The sequence below is a fragment of the Tachyglossus aculeatus genome, chromosome X1 (assembly GCF_015852505.1).
Source record: "Tachyglossus aculeatus isolate mTacAcu1 chromosome X1, mTacAcu1.pri, whole genome shotgun sequence".
Lineage (NCBI taxonomy): Eukaryota > Metazoa > Chordata > Mammalia > Monotremata > Tachyglossidae > Tachyglossus > Tachyglossus aculeatus.
This window is the reverse complement of record NC_052101.1, coordinates 105,060,552-105,080,956: the sequence shown is the minus strand read 5'-3', so window position 1 is coordinate 105,080,956 and position 20,405 is coordinate 105,060,552. Positions and strand designations below refer to the sequence as shown.

At 43.5% G+C, this 20,405-nt stretch overlaps 1 protein-coding gene across 1 annotated transcript in view; it reads left to right on the top strand.

Moving 5' to 3' along the window:
- Positions 1–20,405, top strand: part of CNTN6 (contactin 6) — a 320,129-nt gene that overhangs the window by 103,209 nt on the left and 196,515 nt on the right. The gene's annotated exons all lie outside the window — the stretch shown is intronic.

Here is a 20,405-nt window from a genome sequence, read left to right as displayed (position 1 = left end):
TACAAGTAAAATAAATAAATAAATAAATAAATAGAGTAATAAATATGTACAACCATAGATACATATATACAGGTGCTATGGGGAAGGGAAGGAGGTAAGATGGGGGGATGGAGAGGGGGACGAGGGGGAGAGGAAGGAAGGGGCTCAGTCTGGGAAGGCCTCCTGGAGGAGGTGAGCTCTCAGCAGGGCCTTGTAGGGAGGAAGAGAGCTAGCTTGGCGGAGGGGCAGAGGGAGGGCATTCCAGGCCCGGGGGATGACGTGGGCCGGGGGTCGACAGCGGGAGAGGCGAGAACGAGGTACAGTGAGGAGATTAGCGGTGGAGGAGCGGAGGTTGCGGGCTGGGCAGTAGAAGGAGAGAAGGGAGGTGAGGTAGGAGGGGGCGAGGTGATGGAGAGCCTTGAAGCCCAGGGAAAGCTGAGACAAGAACACATCTCCTAACTCCCTGTCCCATATTCTTTCTACTAGGCTATACTGCTTTCCTAAATCTAAAATGTTATTCTGCATCAGCCTCCCACCAGTTCAAAAACCTCCTAGGGTTGCCCAGTCCTCTTTCCATTAAGTAGAAACTTCTGAACATTAACTTTTAATACACTCAATCAGCACTCTCCTAACTGCTTAACTGTTCTCGTCTCCTACTCCACCCCAGCTCATACTCTTCATTCCTCTCAAGCTAGCCTATTCAATGCTCCTCATTCTCATTTCTCCCACCACCGGCCCATTGCTCACACCCTCCCTCTTGCCTCCACCTTCAAAGCGCTTCTGAAATTACACCTCTTCCAAAAAAGCCTTCCTTGATTAATTTATATTCTCCTATGGTCTTATGGTATTTGCTAAGCACTTACTGTATGCCAGGCACTCTGCTAAGCACTGGGGTAAATACAACTACTCAGGTCAGACACAGTCCCTGTCCCACATGGGGCTCACAGTCTTAATCCCCGTTTTACAGATGAAGTAACTGAGGCCCAGAGAAGTGAAATGACTTGTCCATGGTCACACAGTAGACAAGTGGAAGAGCCGGGATTAGAACCCAGGTCCTTCTGACTCCCAGGACTGCCCTCTATCCACTCGGCCACACTGTTTCATCATTCCCTGAACTGCCACTCCAAATCTAACACGGCACCCAAGTCCCTAAGTATCCAAACCCCTCACTATGGCACTTAAACACATATCTTTACAATATCTTAATCCCTCCTATCTGTCATTTATTTGTCTGCCTCCCTCCCTAGATTGTAAATACCTGGAAGGCAGGAGGTCGTGTCTCCTAATTCTGCTGTAGTCTTCCATGAGTTTAGGGTAGTGCACTGCACAAAGTAAGTCCTCAATAAATACCTCTGATTGACTGATTGATTAAATCTATGCTGCTGTGCATACTGCCTTAATTCCTGGTGAGCTAGCTGCATTGTAGGACCTCACTGTTGGTAATCTCTTCCAGCTGTTTGAAGTTGAGGATGTGTTACCATAGCCAGGACCTCTATGTGCATCCATATAACGAATGGGGAAAAGGGAATATTGGCCAGGATTGTATTCAACAGCTCCTGATGTATGGTGTAGCCATTTTCTTTTCTGCTTCTGTTAGGACACTATAGTGGACAAAGGCTTGTCTTTGAAAAGTAGGAGAGATATTTACTGAACATCTATTTTGCCCAATGCCCTGTTTGAAGCCCTTGAGAAAGTACAATGGAAGCAACTCTATGTGATTTCGAGTTGCTATGTAGCTACATCAGTGCCTTCCATGGAGGATTTCTAGTCTAAAGAATTTCAAGTAGAACTGTTCAAAAATTTAAAACAAAAATCAGGCCGTTTTTCCATTCAAATAAATGAAATAATGCTGCAACATTAAAAAAAACCCCTATGCCTACATTACTTTAGAATTGTTAACATACTTGAGAGCCAAATTTTATTAAGTGATTCTGATGACATGGTGATAAAGTGCATTTAAACCTGAGAGAAAATTGAGACCAAGGAGAAGGAGATCATAAATATAGCACTTAGAAGTGCACTTTTGAACTTGTAAAATCTTTGATAATTTTGAAGTATGTATTAAGTGGGGCACGCATATTTAATTATGAATGAAAATACTAAATATCTTTGAACTTTAACAACTATTCAAAAAATTAGCTACACTGTAAGTCCTTAAACTGGCTCGAAAAACTCTTAAAAGATGATGGAAAGATCAATAAATCAGGCATTGGCTTTTCCTCATCAGAGAGTCACTCCCATTAATATTGTAAAGCGTTTAATGTTTGGCATTTGTCTTAATGAATCCCTATCAGTACACTGAATTACTATCTTATATCAAGTTTAAAAATTTATATTTTCTTTTTCAAATATCACCCTGGTTCTAAAGAAGTTGAATGTTAGCATGGTTTAATTCATTCAAGCCTACATATTTGAACTTGTTAAATTCCCTTTATTTTATTTTTAAATCAATAGGTGAAAGGGCTGTAAATCATGACTGTTTCTCTCCTTCCTTTCTGTATTATATCTGAACTGTAAAATGCATGTGTTTTCAAAATTCAGGGCTTTTCCTACTTCAGTGGATGAGATCAATTCTGCATGAAATGGGTTCTAAATTCAGATGTTCATTTGTCAGATTCTGCAGATTGTTGTCCTTGTGAGTTTCATAGGCAGGGAAAGAACTGATCCATCCTAGTAACATCCCAAACCTACTAGACTGCCATTTCCTGATGGGAAAACGACATTTTCCCAGGTCCCACTGCACTTTAGACAACCTTCTACTACCAGAAGAGAGACCCATCCAGGTTGTCAAGATATCATTTCCCTCCCTCCTCCTATTTACCCTCTCTGAGCTACTTGTCCAATTTAAAACATCCCTGTAAGTGTCAGACAGGAAGGAAAGGGATCATATGTTCTCTGGGAAGAATGAGAAGAGGGAGGATGGGTGGCTCTCACTTCCACTACCTTGAAGCCTTGCCTCATGATAATGGAAAGAGGCCCTGCCTGGGGCATATGCAACAGTGCAACAAGAACCATCTTTCCCCCAAACCCAGTGAGGAAAGGATTGTCAACAATTGATGATATTTATTGAGTACTCACTGTGTGCAGAGCACTACACTAAGCACTTGGGAGAATACAGTACAGCAGAGTAGGTAGACATGTTCCCTGCCCACAGTGAGCTCACAGTCTAGAGGGAATCATTGTTGTATTTGTTAAGCATCTACTATAGGCCAAGCAATCTACTAAGTGCTGGGGTAGATACCAGATAATCAGGTCCCAAATGGGGCTTGTATTTTAAATAAGATGGAGCAAAGGTATCCAATTCCCATTTTGCAGATGAGGGAACTGAGACACAGAGAAGTTAAGTCACTTGCCGAAGGTTACACAGCAGGTAAATGGCAGAACTGGGATTAGAACCCAGGTCCTATGTGTCCCTGGCCCGTGCTCTTTCCACTAGGCCGTGCTGTCAGACAGCCATCAGCCTTTGGAGCCCCAATCACCCATAGAGATAAATAATAATCATGGTATTTTTTAAGTGCTTACTTAACAAAGAAGAGAAGCAGAGAAGCAGCGTGGCTCAGTGGAAAGAGCATGAGCTTGGGAGTCAGAGGTCATAGGTTCTAATCCTGGCTCCGCAACTTGTCTGCTGTATGACTTTGGGCAAGTCACTTAGCTTCTCTGTGCCTCAGTTCCCTCATCTGTAAAATGGGGATTAAGACTATGAGCCCCATGTGGGACAACCTCATTACCTTGTATCTATTTCAGCACTTAGAACAGTGCTTGGCACATACTAAGTGCTTAAATACCACTATTATTATGATGATTATTATTACTCCGTGCAAGACAATATACTAAGCAGTGGAGTAGAAACAAGATAATCTGTTCAAGACACAGTCCCTGCTCCTCATCCTGCTCACCATCTGAGTAGGAGAGGGAGAAGATATTTAATCCTCATTTTACAGATGAGAAAATTGAGGCCCAGAGAAGTTAAGTGACTTGCCCAAGGTCACACAACAGGCAAGTGGTGGAGATGGAATTAGAATCCAGGTCCCCTGATTCCCAAGCCTGGGGTCTTTACACTAGGCCAAGCTGCTTTTCATAGGAACTCATTGTCAGTTGTGTCAGCTTCAATAATGAAGACCAACAAAATGTATAGTCATAATTACACTCCATGAAGAACTCATTTTGGTATTTACTAAATTGCATGGCAGATTTTTGTATTTCATGACAAAGTATTCATTCATTCAATCGTATTGAGCGCTTCCTGTGTGCAGAGCACTGTACTAAGCGCTTGGGAAGTACAAATCGGCAACATATAGGGATGGTCCCTACCCAACAACGGGCTCACAGTCTAGAAGGGGGAGACAGACAATAACGCAAAACAAGTAGACAGGTGTCAATCCCATCAGAATAAATAGAATTATAGCTATATACACATCATTAATACAATAGAGCAATAAATATGTACAAATATACACAAGTGCTGTGGGGAGGGGAAGGGGGTAGGGTAGAGGGAGGGAGGGGGCGAGGAAAAAATGGGGGGCTCAGTCTGGGAAGGTCTTCTGGAGGAGGTGAGCTCTCAGTAGGGCTTTGAAGGGAAGAAGAGAGCTAGTTCGGCAGATGTGTGGAGGGAGGGCATTCCAGGCCAGAGGTAGGATGTGGTCCAGGGGTCAACGGCAGGACAGGCGAGAAGAAAATGAATGCAAAGCCACAATTTCAGATTGAACGATGCATAGTCCACCAAATTACATATTTGGATAAGAATAAACTCTTCTCTAAATGGAGTACTCGGGAATTGCAATTGAAATACAACAGTCAAATTTTGTTTGGGTATTATTCTACTCAGTGATAACTGTTCACATTTCCATTGATCTCTACCATCTTGCCAAACTAGTGTGACTAGTATTATAGCTTCTGGAAAGGATACCGCTGGTAGATACTGTGCTGGAACATTAAAAAAGACTTTTTCATAACTATGAATATATTGCCAGAAACATACTCACACAGGCAATGCTTATATTGGCATCATCAGAAAATGCAAATAGGTGAAGGTGTAGTTTCACAAACATGATTGAACAAATGAACTATAGAGTGGCTTTTTCCCCCAAGTGCATTGTGCACTTGAAAGATGTACTTTTTCCGGCATATTAATGAGCTGTTTTGCTCAAATGATTCCATTTTTATGAATGAGAAATTTATAGCCCTCCTTCAAATCTTCCAGAAATTCCATTACAAAAAACTACTGGAGTACCTATCTTGAGATTATATCCCTTGAGCTAGAGAATTTGTTCTAATTATTTATTGTTTGAAGATAAAGTAATCCTATACAAACAACTAGGCTTGAGGTAAATATCCATTACCAGTGGACTGTATATGTGGTTCAGTGGAAAGAGCACGGGCATGGGAGCCAGAGGTCATGGGTTCTAATCCCTGCTCTGCCACTTGAAAGCTGTGTGACCTTGGGCAAGTCACTTAACTTATCTGAGCCTCAGTTCCCTCATCTGTAAAATGGGGATTAAGACTGTGAGCCCCATGTGGGACAACCTGATCACCTTTTATCCCCCCCCCCAGTGCTTAGAACAGTGCTTGGCACATAGTAAGTGCTTAACAAATGCCATTATTATTATTATTACTTTAGTTATTTGGAATGGTCAAAATATAAATTTAGCATGTCCCACCTTCCTCAAAATATATTCTGGAAAAAAGTTTTAAAGAATGTGTTGACACCATCCGGCATCTTAAAATGCACATCAGAATTCATGACTAGTTATTGTGGTGAGACAAGCAGACCCAGTGTCATTAAAGGCATCCATATCGTCAAGATCTTAAATGAGATTCTCTCTAATACATGCAGATCTGTCTGCTCGATGCTCCTGTTACTAATCAGCAGAAGGGATGATGATTTCAATTTAAGCCAAATCAATTGTTAGTCTTTTAAAGCTGCAGTACTGCCTGCCATCAGACCTCAGTTATTCCTGAGAAAACCTATGAACTACAGACTAGTTCTTTCATGCATAATGTAGGGGTTTATTCCTTCATGCCTAGTATGAGCCGTCATCCACCCTAGGCAATCAACACCTAGAAGCTGGTTCTACCTATGCCACCTTAATAGAAAAAGGAATACTCAAAAGGAAATGTCAGTCAACCCTATCTGCAGAATGGGAGACTTTGCTAACTATTTTTGGCAAAACAGTTGAGAAGTCATAATTCTTCCCAAGACCCCGTCTCCTTCCTCAACGCTCTCCTGCCACCATGTCCACATCTACCTCTTTCCCAGCTGTTTCCCAAAGAAAACCCCACCCATTTGGTCTTCTGTCTGTGCTTTAGAACCTATCATCTCTCACATGCCTAAAGTACTTGCTCCCTACATCCTGCCCTTTCTTGGAGGCACTGTCAACTTCGGACTCTCCTCTTACCCCTTCCTGCCCAAGCTTTTTCAGTATGGAAGAGGCTATCTCTGGATCCTACCATGGCATCTGTTCTGCTCCTACTCTTGTCTAAACACCTCGAATTGTCTCTATACACCCACTGTATTAATCTCATCTCCACCAAATATTTTCTCAACCACTGGCAATCTGGATTCCTCCCTGACCCCAGGTTACTCAACAGAGACTTCTCTCACTAAGGTCTCTCACGACTGTTTTCTAGTTTTGTCTAATGGGCTCTACATTATCCTCATCCTTCTGCACTCTGTCAGCCTTCCAAAGGCTGTGCTAGTCTCCATGATTTAGATTCCTACTTCTTTGTCTATCTCTGCACAGTTGGCCAGTTTGCTACCTAGTTTGAAGGACAAGACAGTCACAGCTATTCCCAAAATTACAATATTCCTGTTGGAACATCAAAGTTCAATCACACTCTCCAGTACAGAGTGTGGCTACTTCTATTTCTTTTTGATGACAGCATTTCTCCAGGATACCATCTCCCAGGAAGCTGCCAAGACTTTGGGTATGGCAAATGAAGTTATTGAGGTGGGTTTGATGTATTTTCATCTTTCTCACTGCCAGCCCCTCTCCCACTTCCTGTCTCCAGACCACTGTTGTCGCCACCTTCAAAGCCTTATTAATAATAATAATGATAGCATTTATTAAATGCTTAGTATGTGCAAACACTGTTCTAAGTGCTGGGGAGGTTACAAGATGATCAGGTTGTCCCACGGTGGGCTCACAGTCTTCATCCCCATTTTACAGATGAGGGAACTGAGGCACAGAGAAGTGAAGTGACTTGCCCAAAGTCACACAGTTGACAAGTGGCCGAGCCGGGATTTGAACCCCTGACCTCTGACTCCAAAGCCCAGGCTCTTTCCACTGAGCCATGCACATTTCCTCCAAGCGGCCTTCCCCAACTATGTCCTCATTTCCCCTACTCCCCCTGACTTCTGTGTGGCCCTGGTACTTAGATTTGTACCCTTTATTTACCCCTCCCATAACCCCACAGCTTTTACGTATTTATCCGTAATTAATTTTAATGTCCGTCTCCACCTCTAGACTGTAAACTCTTTGTGGGCAGGGAACATGTCCAACAACTCTGCTATATTGTACTCTCCCAAGTGCTTAGTACAGTGGTCTGCACACAGGAAACATGCAATAAATATGATTGATGATTGCTTCATGATAGCATGTTTAGTACTGTGTAGGAGACAGCGGTGCCCTGTCTGATCTATTTCCCTTCACCAGTGGAGCAAAATGGGGATGCTTAGTAGTCCCAGTCACCCAAGGTCCTAGAGACAGTCATCCAAAAATTGCCCTCAAGACACAGACCGAGAAGACACCCAAATTACTGAAAGCCAATTTGCTGAATCAGGCACTTATTGAATGCTGATGATTATATAGAAATCAATAAATCCAGAATATTTATGACTGGGACTCTTAATCCACATCAAGTTTCTCGTGGGGATAGGGAACAATTCCTGAATCTGGAAAAAGGAGGAATTAGAAGAAGAAGCTGTAATTGACCCCTTTGCTCTGTGTTGTTAATTGTGTGAGGAAAAACACATTTTTCAAAGAGAGTTTTAAAGCAGAAAAATCCACTTTTGTTTCAGATCTGCATGATGATGATTATGATGGGATTCCTTAGGCATTTACTAGGTACCATGTATTGTGCTGAGGGCTGGCATAGGTATAAAATAATCAGTTTGAACACAGCCCCTGTCCCACACAGGGTTCAGAGTCTGAGAGGGAGGAAGATCAAGTGTCTTATCGCTGTTTTACAGCTGAGGAAAGAGGCATAGAGCAGTTAAATGAATTGTGTAAGGTCACACAGCAGGCAAGGGGTAGAACAGAGATTAGAACTCAAGTATCCTGACTCCCAGTCCCACGCTTTTACTACTAGGCCACCCTGTCTCTCATGGGGCCACCCTAACTTTTAAAAGATATAGGATCAATACTTTTGGAGCTATGTACCAATGGCCTCAGTTGGATGATGTGAAGTGTCAGATCAAGGTCAGCATCAGTGAGGAACAGCTGACAATTGGGCAGATTTGGGGGCCTATTAGGAGTCATAAAGAAAGTGGCCAAACAAGCTTTCTGTGTAAATAGCATATTATTTTTCAGTCCCACTGTGCTGAATTGTGGCAAGAATTTAGTGCAAGTATTAAATATTGCTATTGCCTAGTTATTGACTCAGGTGTTTTTAGTGCTCTTAAAATGCAAAATGCATTTTTCAGATTGTGTGAATTTTCTTCACCCTGCTGTTAACTTTGCCCTGGGTAAGTGAGGCCATTGTCTGAGGCAAGGAGAAGGAAGACAAGCTCAAAAGAGGGCAGGGAAGAGGGAATCTGAGAACCTGGGTTCGAATCCCATCTCCACCACTTGCCTGTTGTGTAACCTTGAGCAAGTCAATTTCTCTGTGCCTCAGTTTTCTCACCTGTAAAATGGGGAGTCAATAGCTGTCCCTTTCTACTTGGACTGTAAGCCCCTTGTGGGATAGGGACTGGGTCTTAGGAGGGTTCTTGGCACTTGCTCGGCACATAATAAGCACCTAAATACCATCATCATCGAATACCACAATTATTATTATTATTATTGTTATTATCATCATTATTATATTAGCAGAAAAAAATCCCTCTGCAGTGGGGTGAGTGCAAAGTCTGGTATGCCCCCCCCCCGTCCCCTCCCCCCAACACTTTTTTTTATGATTTCAACAAAGGTTGTTAGCGAAGAGGAGATGGGGAAAATAAGAATTAAATTCCAAAAAGAAAGTTATATGAACTCAGTGAGATGGAAAAAAAAGCAGTCGTGTAAACCTTTCAAAGGGAGATTTGTCACAACAATCAAGCTTTTCAGTAAGGTCAGCAAATACCCTCCTAGAGGCTGTGTGGTGGGAACACTGATAATGAACTTATTAAGGATGGCACAAACTGATTTAATGATTCCAAATTCAGGAATGGATGCATGTAGCAGTGGCTGTTGATTAGGGATGGAAAGAAAAATGGACAGAATTAAGGGATCTGTGGAAGGGTGAAAGAAGACAATGAGAGCAATAAAACTGTAGTGGCACTGTAGAAACAGATGTTATATCATGTAATGGAAAAAGAGAGGATCTAATAATATGATTTGCTTTGTTTCCTTTTGGACAGGAACATGTAAAAGCAAAAGATAAGCTCAAGGGAAAATACCTTGGTTGAAAGAATGAACACACCCATTCTCAATAAATGTTTCCCATTAGAACTGAAACAGCTGATTTTCATGTCCCATGTTGTTCTCTAAATGACAAGGAAGGAGTGAGGAATATTTGGATTAAGTAGTAACACTGAGATGTCTTTAAGAATCAAAACCATGTGGTCTAAAACAGGGTACCCTATGCTACATGGGTGGTGGATATAGGCCTTGCTTTTGACCACACAGATCAAATTCTCATGGATATTCCCACTGGACTATTGAGCAACCTGTGTGGTGACATGTAAATGCAGTTAAGTAACTTGTGTGACGATGGGATGCCAAAGCAAAAGAAATCCATGGGCCATTTAGACTGCCACCAAGCCAAGAACTACTACACAACATTAAAGATGTGATGAGCTCCTTCACTCTGAAGAGTGAATATGCCTCCAACCTCCTCACCAATAGGAAAGAAATCCTGAAGAAGAGATGGCAGCAAAATTTCAGTATTCTCTTCAACACACCTTTTACTCTTGAGGATGAGATCTTTCAAAACCTAGTAAGCCTTCCAACATTTATTCATTCAATCATATTTATTGAGCACTTACTGTGTGCAAAGCACTGTACTAAGTGCTCGGGAGAGTACAACATAACAACAGACACATTCCCGCCCACAGTGAGCTCACAGTGTGGCTTAGTGGCAAGAGCCTGGGCTTGGGAGTCAGGTGACGTGAGTTCTAATCTTGGCTCCACCACTTATCAGCTGTGTGACTTTGGGTAATTCACTTCACTTCTCTGTGCCTCAGTTCCCTCATAGGTAAAATAGCGATTAAGTCTGTGAGCCACACATGGGACAACCTGATTACCTTATATCTACCCCAGTGCTTGGAACATAGTAAGTGTTTAACAAATGCCATCATTAGTAGTATTATTATTATGAAAAATATGGCATTTATACCCAATATTGAGCAAAGGACTGTAGCAATCAGAGCCTTGAAAAGTGCTATAATACCTGGACTGAGTGCCACACCTGCTGAGAGCTGTAAAGCATCAATTAGTTAATCAACAGTATTGATTGAGCACTTATCCTCTGCACATCACTTGGGAGAGTAGAATAGGGTTAATAGACATGATCCCTACCCTCAAGGGGTTTGCAATCTGGCAGAGGAAAGAGGCTCAAAATAAATTACAAGTAGGGGGAATAAACAGGTTGTAACAAGGGAAGTATGGAGTGGTAGTAGTGGGGTAAATAGTGTGTGGAGATGAAAAATTAATCAGGGAAGACCTCCTGCAGGATTTGTGATTTTTAAAGAGTTTTGAAGAGGAAAAGAACAGTGCTCTGTCAGATGTGAAGAGGGAGCGAATTTCAGGCAGGAGAGAGGGCATGACTAAGGAGTCAGTAGCAAGAAGGAGGAGAGAAAGGCATAGTGAGTAAGATAGTATTTGGAGGAGCCAAGTGTGGTGGCTGCAGTGGAGTGAAAAAGGAGCAAGAAGCATAAGTAAGGGGGAGAGAACTTATTAAGTTCCTTAAATCCAATGGCCAGGAATTTCCTGTATGCATGGATTGTGCACCCTGCTTTATTGTTTATCTCAACATATAGAACAATGTGAGGAGATGTCACAGGATCTGGACTCTGGAAAGCATTTAGTAAATTTGGATGCCCTGATAAAGCCAATAAGATTCTGAGTCAACCATTCTTATTCTCATTTACCTCACCTATTCTTGCCACTAAGAATGTTCTTAATTCACATGCAGGTGAGTTGATTAGCCACGTGGCAACTATGCATTCAACCTTTAGTCCAAATTCAGCAAATATAGATGTCCCTTCTTTCTGCCCCAAACTCAACCCTACCCACCAGGAGACTGGCCTCAAGGAAAGGAGACAGGGATAGGAGACCCACTGTCCACACACAGATAGACCCTGCCTCCTCATTCCCTTTCTGGTCACTCACTTGAACCAGTCTTCCTTACAAACATTCCAGGAGAAACCTTGGTGTGGTAAAGTCTGATTTCCATAAGTTGTAAATTGCTCAAGGGTGGGGACTGAGTTTTCTTCCAGTTCTGGATGAGGTTCTTTATTGCCCTTGTTTTCCATGGCTGAAATCCTGTCCTACTAAGCAGATGCCTCAGTCCTTTTGAGCCTAGAGGGTGGCCTCCCCTCCTTCCCTACACCCCCAAAACCCCCCAAAACAGGGCGAGAACTGCCCTTCCACTACCTGGAGCAGCAGTGACTTGTTTGCCTTCCCCTACAGTACTTAATGTCTATTTCCTCATACTCGATTGCTTCAGTTACCTGTAATTTATTTTAATGTCTGTCTTCCCCACTAGATTGAAAGCTCTTTGAGAGGAGAATCGTGTCCCCCCCATCTCTGTGGTACTCTCCCAAGTACGTGGTACAGTACTCTGCACATGGTAAGTGCTCAAAAAATACCATTGATTGATTGATTACTTTGTGTTGGCAGAGTCAGCTTGTGACCTTTGGCCTCCAGAGGCCAAGAAAAATAGTCGCTCCCTCCCATTCCACACAACATAACCACAGTACACGGAATGGGAGTGCAAAGCAAATCCACTATGATGTTGCTATATTACATTGTGTGCTCAAGCAGCATACGTAATGATGCCTGTTCAATCAATCAATCAATCAATAGTATTTATTGAGCACTGTACTAAGCACTTGGGAGAACACAACATGACAGAGTCGATAGACAAGTTCACTGCCCACAATAAGCTTACAGTCTAGATGGGGAGACAACAGCATCCCAAATCTACAGTGTATCCCCAGGGATCCCCTGTCTTCTACCCCCATTGCTCTAGAGCTAATGTGCTCCTCTCCTGGGTCCCTGTCCACACAGGTGTCACTGCAGACTTTAAAATTTTTAACTATCTTTACTGCCTCTACCATTCATTCATTCATTCAATCATATTTATTGAGCACTTACTGTATGCAGAGCACTGTACTAAGCACTTGGGAAGTACAAGTTGGCAACATATAGAGACGGTCCCTACCCAGCAGTGGGCTCACAGCCTAGAAGGGGGAGACAGAGAACAAAACAAAACATATTAACAAAATAAAATAAATAGAATAAATATGTACAAATAAAATAGAGTGATAAATACGTACAAACATATATACAGGTGCTGTGGGGAGTGGAAGGAGGTAAGGTGGGGGGGATAGGGAGGGGGAGGAGGGGGAGAGGAAGGAGGGGGCTCAGTCTGGGAAGGCCTCCTGGAGGAGGTGAGCTCTCAGTAGGGCCTTGAAGGAAGGAAGAGAGCTAGCTTGGGGGATGTTGGGAGGGAGGGCATTCCAGGCCAGGAGGATGATGTGGGCCGGGGGTCGATGGCGGAACAGGCGAGAATGAGGCACAGTGAGGAGGTTAGTGGCAGAGGAGTGGAGGGTATGGGCTGGGCTGTAGAAGGAGAGAAGGGAGGTGAGGTAGGAGGGGGCGAGGTAATGGAGAGCCTTGAAGCTGAGGGTGAGGAGTTTCTGCCCGATGCGCAGGTTGATTGGTAGCCACTGGAGATTTTTGAGGAAGGGAGTAACATGCCCAGAGCATTTCTGGACAAAGACAATCCGGGCAGCAGCGTGAAGTATGGATTGAAGTGGGGTGAGACAAGAGGATGTGAGATCGGAGAGGAGGCTGATACAGTAGTCAAGATGGGATAGGATGAGAGCTTGAACGAGCAGGGTAGCGGTTTGGATGGAGAGGAAGGGGCGGATCTTGGCAATGTTGTGGAGCTGAGACCAGCAGGTTTTGGTGATGGCTTGGATGTGAGGGGTGAATGAGAGAGCGGAGTCGAGGATGACACCAAGGTTGTGGGCTTGTGAGACGGGAAGGATGGGAGTGCTGTCAACACTGATGGGAAACTCAGGGAGAGAGCAGGTTTGGGAGGGAAGACAAGGAGTTCAGTCTTGGACATGTTGAGTTTTAGGTGGCGGGCAGACGTCCAGATGGAGATGTCCTGAAGGCAGGAGGAGATGCGAGCCTGGAGGGAGGGAGAGAGAGCAGGGACAGGGATGTAGATTTGGGTGTCATCAGCGTAGAGATGATAGTTGAAGCCGTGGGAGCGAATGAGGTCACCAAGGGTGTGAGTGTAGATCGAGAACAGAAGGGGACCAAGAACTGAACCTTGAGGAACCCCTAAAGCGAGGGGATGGGAGGGGGAGGAGGAGCCTGCAAAAGAGACTGAGAATGAACGGCCGGAGAGATGAGAGGAGAACCAGGAGAGAACAGAGTCTGTGAAGCCAAGGTTGGATAGCGTGTTGAGGAGAAGGGGGTGGTCCACAGTGTCAAAGGCAGCAGAGAGGTCGAGGAGGAGTAGGATAGAGTAGGAGCCATTGGATTTGGCAAGGTGCATGGTGCACTGTTGAGTGCACTGCTGTCTCTGCCACATTATGCCCTGAGGCAATTGTTTACCTCAGGCACTGTCTGAAGCCAAGTCTATGTGGTTGACTTTGCCAGAACCAGCGTTGCTCAGCCCAGTCCATTCCACACTGCCCATGGGGCAAAGCAGGGATGCATAGTGATTCTAGTCCTATTCATTAGCTATGCTGGAGGATGGAACAAGAGGCCTGGTTAGGTTGCTTGAATTTGCTTCCACTCCTCTGGGAAACTAGTGCAACTCAACAGGCTTTGATCAGTCAACCAATTAGTAGTATTGATTGAGCACTTCCTGCTAGCAGAACACTGTGTGAGACATTTGGGGGTGTACAATAGAGGTCGAAGACACAGTCCTTGTCCTCAAGGAGTTCATAATCTAACAGGGAGAAAGACACAAAATAATTTACAGATAGGAGCAAGACATGCTTAAATAATAGAATAGGTAAATGGATACGTACTAAAGTGCTATAGGTGGTTTGGAATATATAGGTGTTGAGTGGGAAGTTGGGAGGGTAGGTCTGGGGAGAAGAAAAGTAATCACAGAATCCATCCTGGAGGAGCTGGGATTTTTTTTTCAGAAGGGCTTTGAAGATAGGGAGAGCTGTGGTATGGCAGGTTTAAAAGAAAAAATTCAGGAAGGAGGATGGGTGTGAGCAAGGCATCAGAGGGAGGGGAGAGTTGAGAATGAAGCATGTCAGAAGATAAGCTTGGGAGAAATGAATTGTGCAGGTAGGGGTATAACGGGAGAAGAGAGTGGATAACAAAACCTAGAAAAATTATGGCATGCCTTACAGTCATTAGTCTGTATTGATACAGAAAGAAATGGTCTAGTAGAAAGAGCATGAGCCTGGGAATCAGAAGACCTGGATTCTAATCCACCACTTGCCTGCTGTGTGACCTTGGGCAAGTCACTTAACTTCTCTGTGCCTGTTTCCTCAGCTGTAAAGTGGGGATTCAATACCTGTTTCCCCCCCCACTTAGACTGTGAGACCCTTGTGGGGCAGGGATTATGTCCAATCTGATTATCTTGTATCTACCCCAGTGCTTAGTACATTGCAAGTGTTTATTGTTATCATTATTAATAACATTATATTTGAAGTTTTGTGAGGACAGAAGACATGCAGAATGAGGTTTTAGAATAATTTGAGCAGCAGGTTCATGTATGGACTGGAGAAGGGAGAGCCAGAAAGCAGGGACATCAGCAAGTAAACTGATGCAATAGCCTAAACATGATTCAGTCAGAGCTTGGACCAGGGTGGTCGTTGTTTAGATAGAACAGATACTACAGATTCAGGAAATGTTATGGAAGAAAAATTGACAGGACTTGGTGGCAGACTGATTGTAAGAGTATGAACTGGAGAGGGGAGAGATGGGAGGCAGGGAGACCAATGAGGAGGCTAGTACAGTAGTATAGCCAGGGTACGATGATTGCCTGGACCAGGGTGATGGCCATTTGGATATAAAATAAGGGGCAGATCTGGGAAATCTTGTGGAGGACAAAGTGACCAGACTTCACAACAGAGTGAATGTGAGAAGCATAAGAGAATCAGGCTCAAGGCTAATAACAAGGTTGCAGGTCTTGTAGACGGAGAGATGGTGGATTCGTGAACAGTGAGGAGAAATTTAGGCAAAGGAGTGAGTGTGGAAGGGAAGATGAGGAGTAAAGGTTTGGGTTGAGGGACTGGCAGGACATCTATAGGAGATGACCTGGAGGCAAGAAGAAGTGAGAAAATGTGAGATTGCAGAGGAGATGTGAGATTGAGGCTAAGGAGTTAGATTTGGGAGTCATTTATATAAAGGTGGTAGCTGAGGTCATGAGAAAAGATTGGAAATAATTATGGAATTATTGTTTACTAAAAAATTTGCTATATTTTGGACTTAAATCTCAATATGTCTAAAGCTCAACTTCTCTCCCAAAGTTATTTCCTCTATCTAGCTTTATCAACACGGTTAACAAAATTGATCAATCAATCAATGGTGTTTATTGAGTGCTTACTAGGTACAGAGCACTGTTCTAAGAGCATGTGTCTATGCTCCACCCCCACAGGCCCACAATCACCTGCCCCGAATAGAGCACATCAGTGCCTTGCGAGTCTCTTCCTTGTTGTTCACGGGATCCCAAACCATCTCTAAAAAGGCAGCTTGTTGTAGGCTCACCGCATCATGTACATAAGTGCTCTGGGGCTGAGGGTGGAGTGAATATCAAGTGCAAAAAGGGTACAGATCCAAGTGCATAGACGACACAGAAGGTAGAAGGAATCAGGGAAAAGAGGGCTTAATTGAAGGCCTCCTGGAGGAGGTGTGAACTTAATCTGGTAAAGTGGGGAGAGTGGTGGTCTGTCATATACTGGGGCGGGGGGAGGAGATGGCGAGGAGTTCCATGTCAGAGAGAAAAGATGGATAAGGGGTTGGCAGCAAAATAGATGAGATCGAGGTACAGTGAATAAACTGACGTTAGAGGAGAAAAGTGTGATGCTTGGGTTGTAGTAGGAAATCAGAGAGGTAAGGTAGAAGACTGTTTTAAAGTGGAGAGTAAGGTGCTTCTGTTTGATGCAGAGGTGTACAGAGCAATGAGGTAACAGTTCCCTGCCCACAAGGAGCTTACACTCTAAAGGGAGAAACAAACAAAAACATTTAAAACTACAGTGTTAAAGGAAAAAGTGTTTACCCTCAGGACAGTACTTGAGAGCTTGGAAGAGTGGTTAGGAAAGTACAGAGAAGCAGCCTGGCTTAGTGGAAAGAGCACAGGGCTTGGGAGTCAGAGGTCGTGGGTTCTAATCCCGGCTCTGCCACTTATCAGTTGTGTGACCTCAGACAAGTCACTTAACTTCTCTGTGCCTCAGTTACCTCATCTGTAAAATGGGCATGAAGAGTGGGAGCCCCACGTGGGACAACCTGATTACCTTGTATCTACCCCAGTGCTTAGAAGAGTGCTTGACACACAGTAAGCACTTAACAAATACCGAACTTATTATCATTATTGAAAAAATAAAGGAGACATGTGAACATGAGTGCAAAATTCATGAGTGCTAGAGATGGTTTGAAGGGTCAATATGGCTCAGTGCTGGAAAATTAATTGGGGAAACATTAAGGAGGAGATGAGATGGAAGAATGATTTGAATGTGGGTAGAGCTGTGGTCTGTCTGACATGGGGAAGGAGGGAGTTACAAGCCAGGAAAATAGCATGAGGGAGGGGACAGAAATGGGAGAATCGAGAGAGAGGTACAGCTAGTAAGTTGGCTTGGGAGGCTTGGGGACTACCAAGAGATGAGAGCAGATAGGTAAGATAGAGACTTATGGTGGAGAGCCTTGAAGCCAATTTTAAGGAGTCTTTCTTTTATATGAATAGAAACAGGGAGCCGGTGGAGGGTTTTGAGGAGAGGAGAGATGTGGGCTGAACGATGTTTCAGGAAGATGATTCGTGCAGCATCAAGGAGTATAGATTGGAAGGGAAAGAGGCTGGAGGCTGGGAGGCCCAATGAGGAGGCTAATGTAATAGTCTAGTCGTGGTGAGGCTAGAGCTTGTACCTGGGTGGTAGCAGTTAGGGTGAAGATGACAGATCTGGGAAAATGTTATACAGGCAAAACCGACAGTGAGAGTTGAATGATAGCAACAAGTCAAGGGTGACAAGGTTGTGGGCTTCTGAAATGGGAAAGATGATGAAGTTGTCAAATGAGATGGGGAAGTTAGGGGGGCCAGAAGTGGGTTGAGGGGGAAAGATGAGGAGCTCTGTTTTGGACATGTCAAGTTTAAGGTTCTGGTAGAACATCCAAGTGGAGATGCCTTGGAAGCATGACTTGATACAAGATTATGGGCAAGATGAGAGGTGAGGGCTCGAGAGATAGGTTTGGGAATCATCCACCTAGAGGTGGTAGCTGAAGCCATAGTGAGTGACTAAGCCCCCGGAGGAAATGAGTGTAAAGTGAGGGGAGACAGGGACCTAGAACAGAGCCTGGGGGGTGGGAGGGGGAGGGACACCCATGGTAAGAGGGTGAGAGACAGAGGACGTGCCAATGAACGAAACTGCAAAGGACTGAGGTAGGAGGGGAACCAGGTTAGTACTGTGTTAGCAAAACCAAGGCCCGATAGTGTTCCGAGGCAGAGGGAGTGAACCAAGTTGTCAAAAGCAAAAGAGAGATCCAGGAGAACTTTCGTATGTTAATTTACATACCCTACTAGTTAAGCACTTATTTATCTGCATATCCATTTTTCCTATCTGTACATTGTTTTGTGTCTGTTTTCACTGTCAGTTGGTATGTCCACGGAACTGAGCAGTCACAACCTGCCCAACGTTTCAGGTGATATACAAGGACTTCTCACCACCCCTCTCTTGTGGGCAGGGTTTCTCTCTGGTGCTGGTGAGAAGAGGAAGGTGGCTTCCTCTCCTTCCATGGGAAACAGCATGGCCTAGTGGAAGTATTATGGGCCTGGGAGTTAAAAGCCCTGGGTTCCAATCCTGGTTCCTCCTTGGGCTTGTTGCATAACCTTGGAGAAGTTGCTTAACTTCTCTGGGCCTCAGTTCCCTCATCTGCAAAATGGGGATTCAAAACCTGTTCTCCCTCTAATTTAAGACTGTGAGCCCCATGTTGGAGCAGATTATCTTGTATCTACCCCCCGAGTTTAGTACAGTGCTTGGCATATAGTAAGCGTTTAACAAATACCACATTCATCATTATTATTATTCCCCTTGGGTACCCTAAGTCCTGATGGTGGTAGAGGCTTGGGCGGCTTGGTTGTAGCCTCAGCTACTGCCCCACCTTCTTTGATTTTCTCTTTTGAGTGCTGAACCCCCTACAAAATGGATTGCTCTATGCTAAGGCCTGTTGGGAAATGTGTCACAGGAGCTAGAGAATAAGAACATTTTCCCTGTTTGTGGTGGAGTTAAAATGCTAGGATGCAAAGTGAAGCCACTAAGACCAAATACGATTTCAGAAATATAGAAAGTGAATGAATAGTTGTCAGAGTCCGTTCTGTCACTTTCATTTGAACCAGATTTGTTTGGCAATATATCTACCCTCCCATCCCCCTTGCATTTCCTATATGAGGTTTTATCACAAATCAGTCCCTTGCAAGTTGTATTGGAAAAGCAATATGTGTGATTGAGATATTGTTAGCAACAAAGCATGTACTGGTCCCAGAGCTGTTAGATTCTGATTGATAAAATTTAATATTTTTGAAGGGTAAAACCCATGATTCTAGTCTTTTTATTTGCAGTGTGGGTGAACATCCCTTTATCCCAGTTTCATTGCAGGCAGTATGACTTAGATTCCAATAAATTATTGAATGCAATATCTTCCCATCCAGATGATCTTTTTGTTGTTGTTGATGCTTAATGGGAAAATACATGTATATAGTTGAAGTTCTGCAAAAAATGTAAAGGCTTAGTAATAAAATAAGGATTTTATTGAACACCAGCTAATGAAATCACTGTATTTATTTCCTCCTCAGTCTTGAATGCAGTTGCCTTACTTCATACAAGTTGCAAGCATTGGCTTTTCATATTGCACAGTTTATCTGAGAGATCAAAAAGAATACTCATCGTAAATATCTTTAATACAAAATGTAGAAAAAAGTTTAGTTTTCCGATACAAATTCAGATATAATGCTCTCTAGATGGCATTTGTTTCTGGGAGACATAGCTATTAAAATTCCTTTCCCACCCCACCCCCTGCCACTGAAACTCTTTAGACCCATTTGCAAAACAGAGCAGGACTGAGAAAACAGCACCTGACTTCAAGAGGCATGCTGGGAATTGTGAATAGATGGGCAGAAGAAAAAAGGACAGACTCCTCACAAAAAATGAATGGGCTTGAACACAACATGCACATTTTGCCACCAAACCCAAATTCTGGAAGAGGCACCTTAAGAGGTTTCTTGCTTTTCCCTAACAAACAGATGAACTATATCCTATTTGTGGAAGAAAAATGAGAACATATCTTAACACCATTTACAGTTAGGAGGAAAAAGTGAAAACCTCTTAAAAATATTATGCAAAGTATTTAAAGTATTATCTTCTCTGAGAGTAAATTTCTAGATATGCCTCTGGACTCCAGATGGAATTTAAAATGAAAAAGTCCCGAGACCCCATCGGCATTCACTATTCAACATGGCACTCTCTTAGAGTTCAGAGGTGAGTCTTAATATTTTATACCATTAATGAGATAGTAGAAAAGATGGATTCAGGGCAGCTTTTTGATGTTGTAGCATGTCTGTGTTTCTGAATACCATAGTGAGTTTCTTACCACACTGCAAAAATTTTAGGCCATTGTGGAGTTTTCCCCCTATCAACGGCAAGTGAGTTGTAATGTGGAACAACAAAGCATATTCACTGTATGCGTGTGTGTGAGTGTGTGTGTGGGCTCCTTCCCACTACATCGTATCCAGGTAGTATAGACATTTAAAGAGCTGACTGATCAAACTCAAAACAGAGCATCTCACCGCCTGCACATCAAGAAAGAAATGGGTAAGAAACA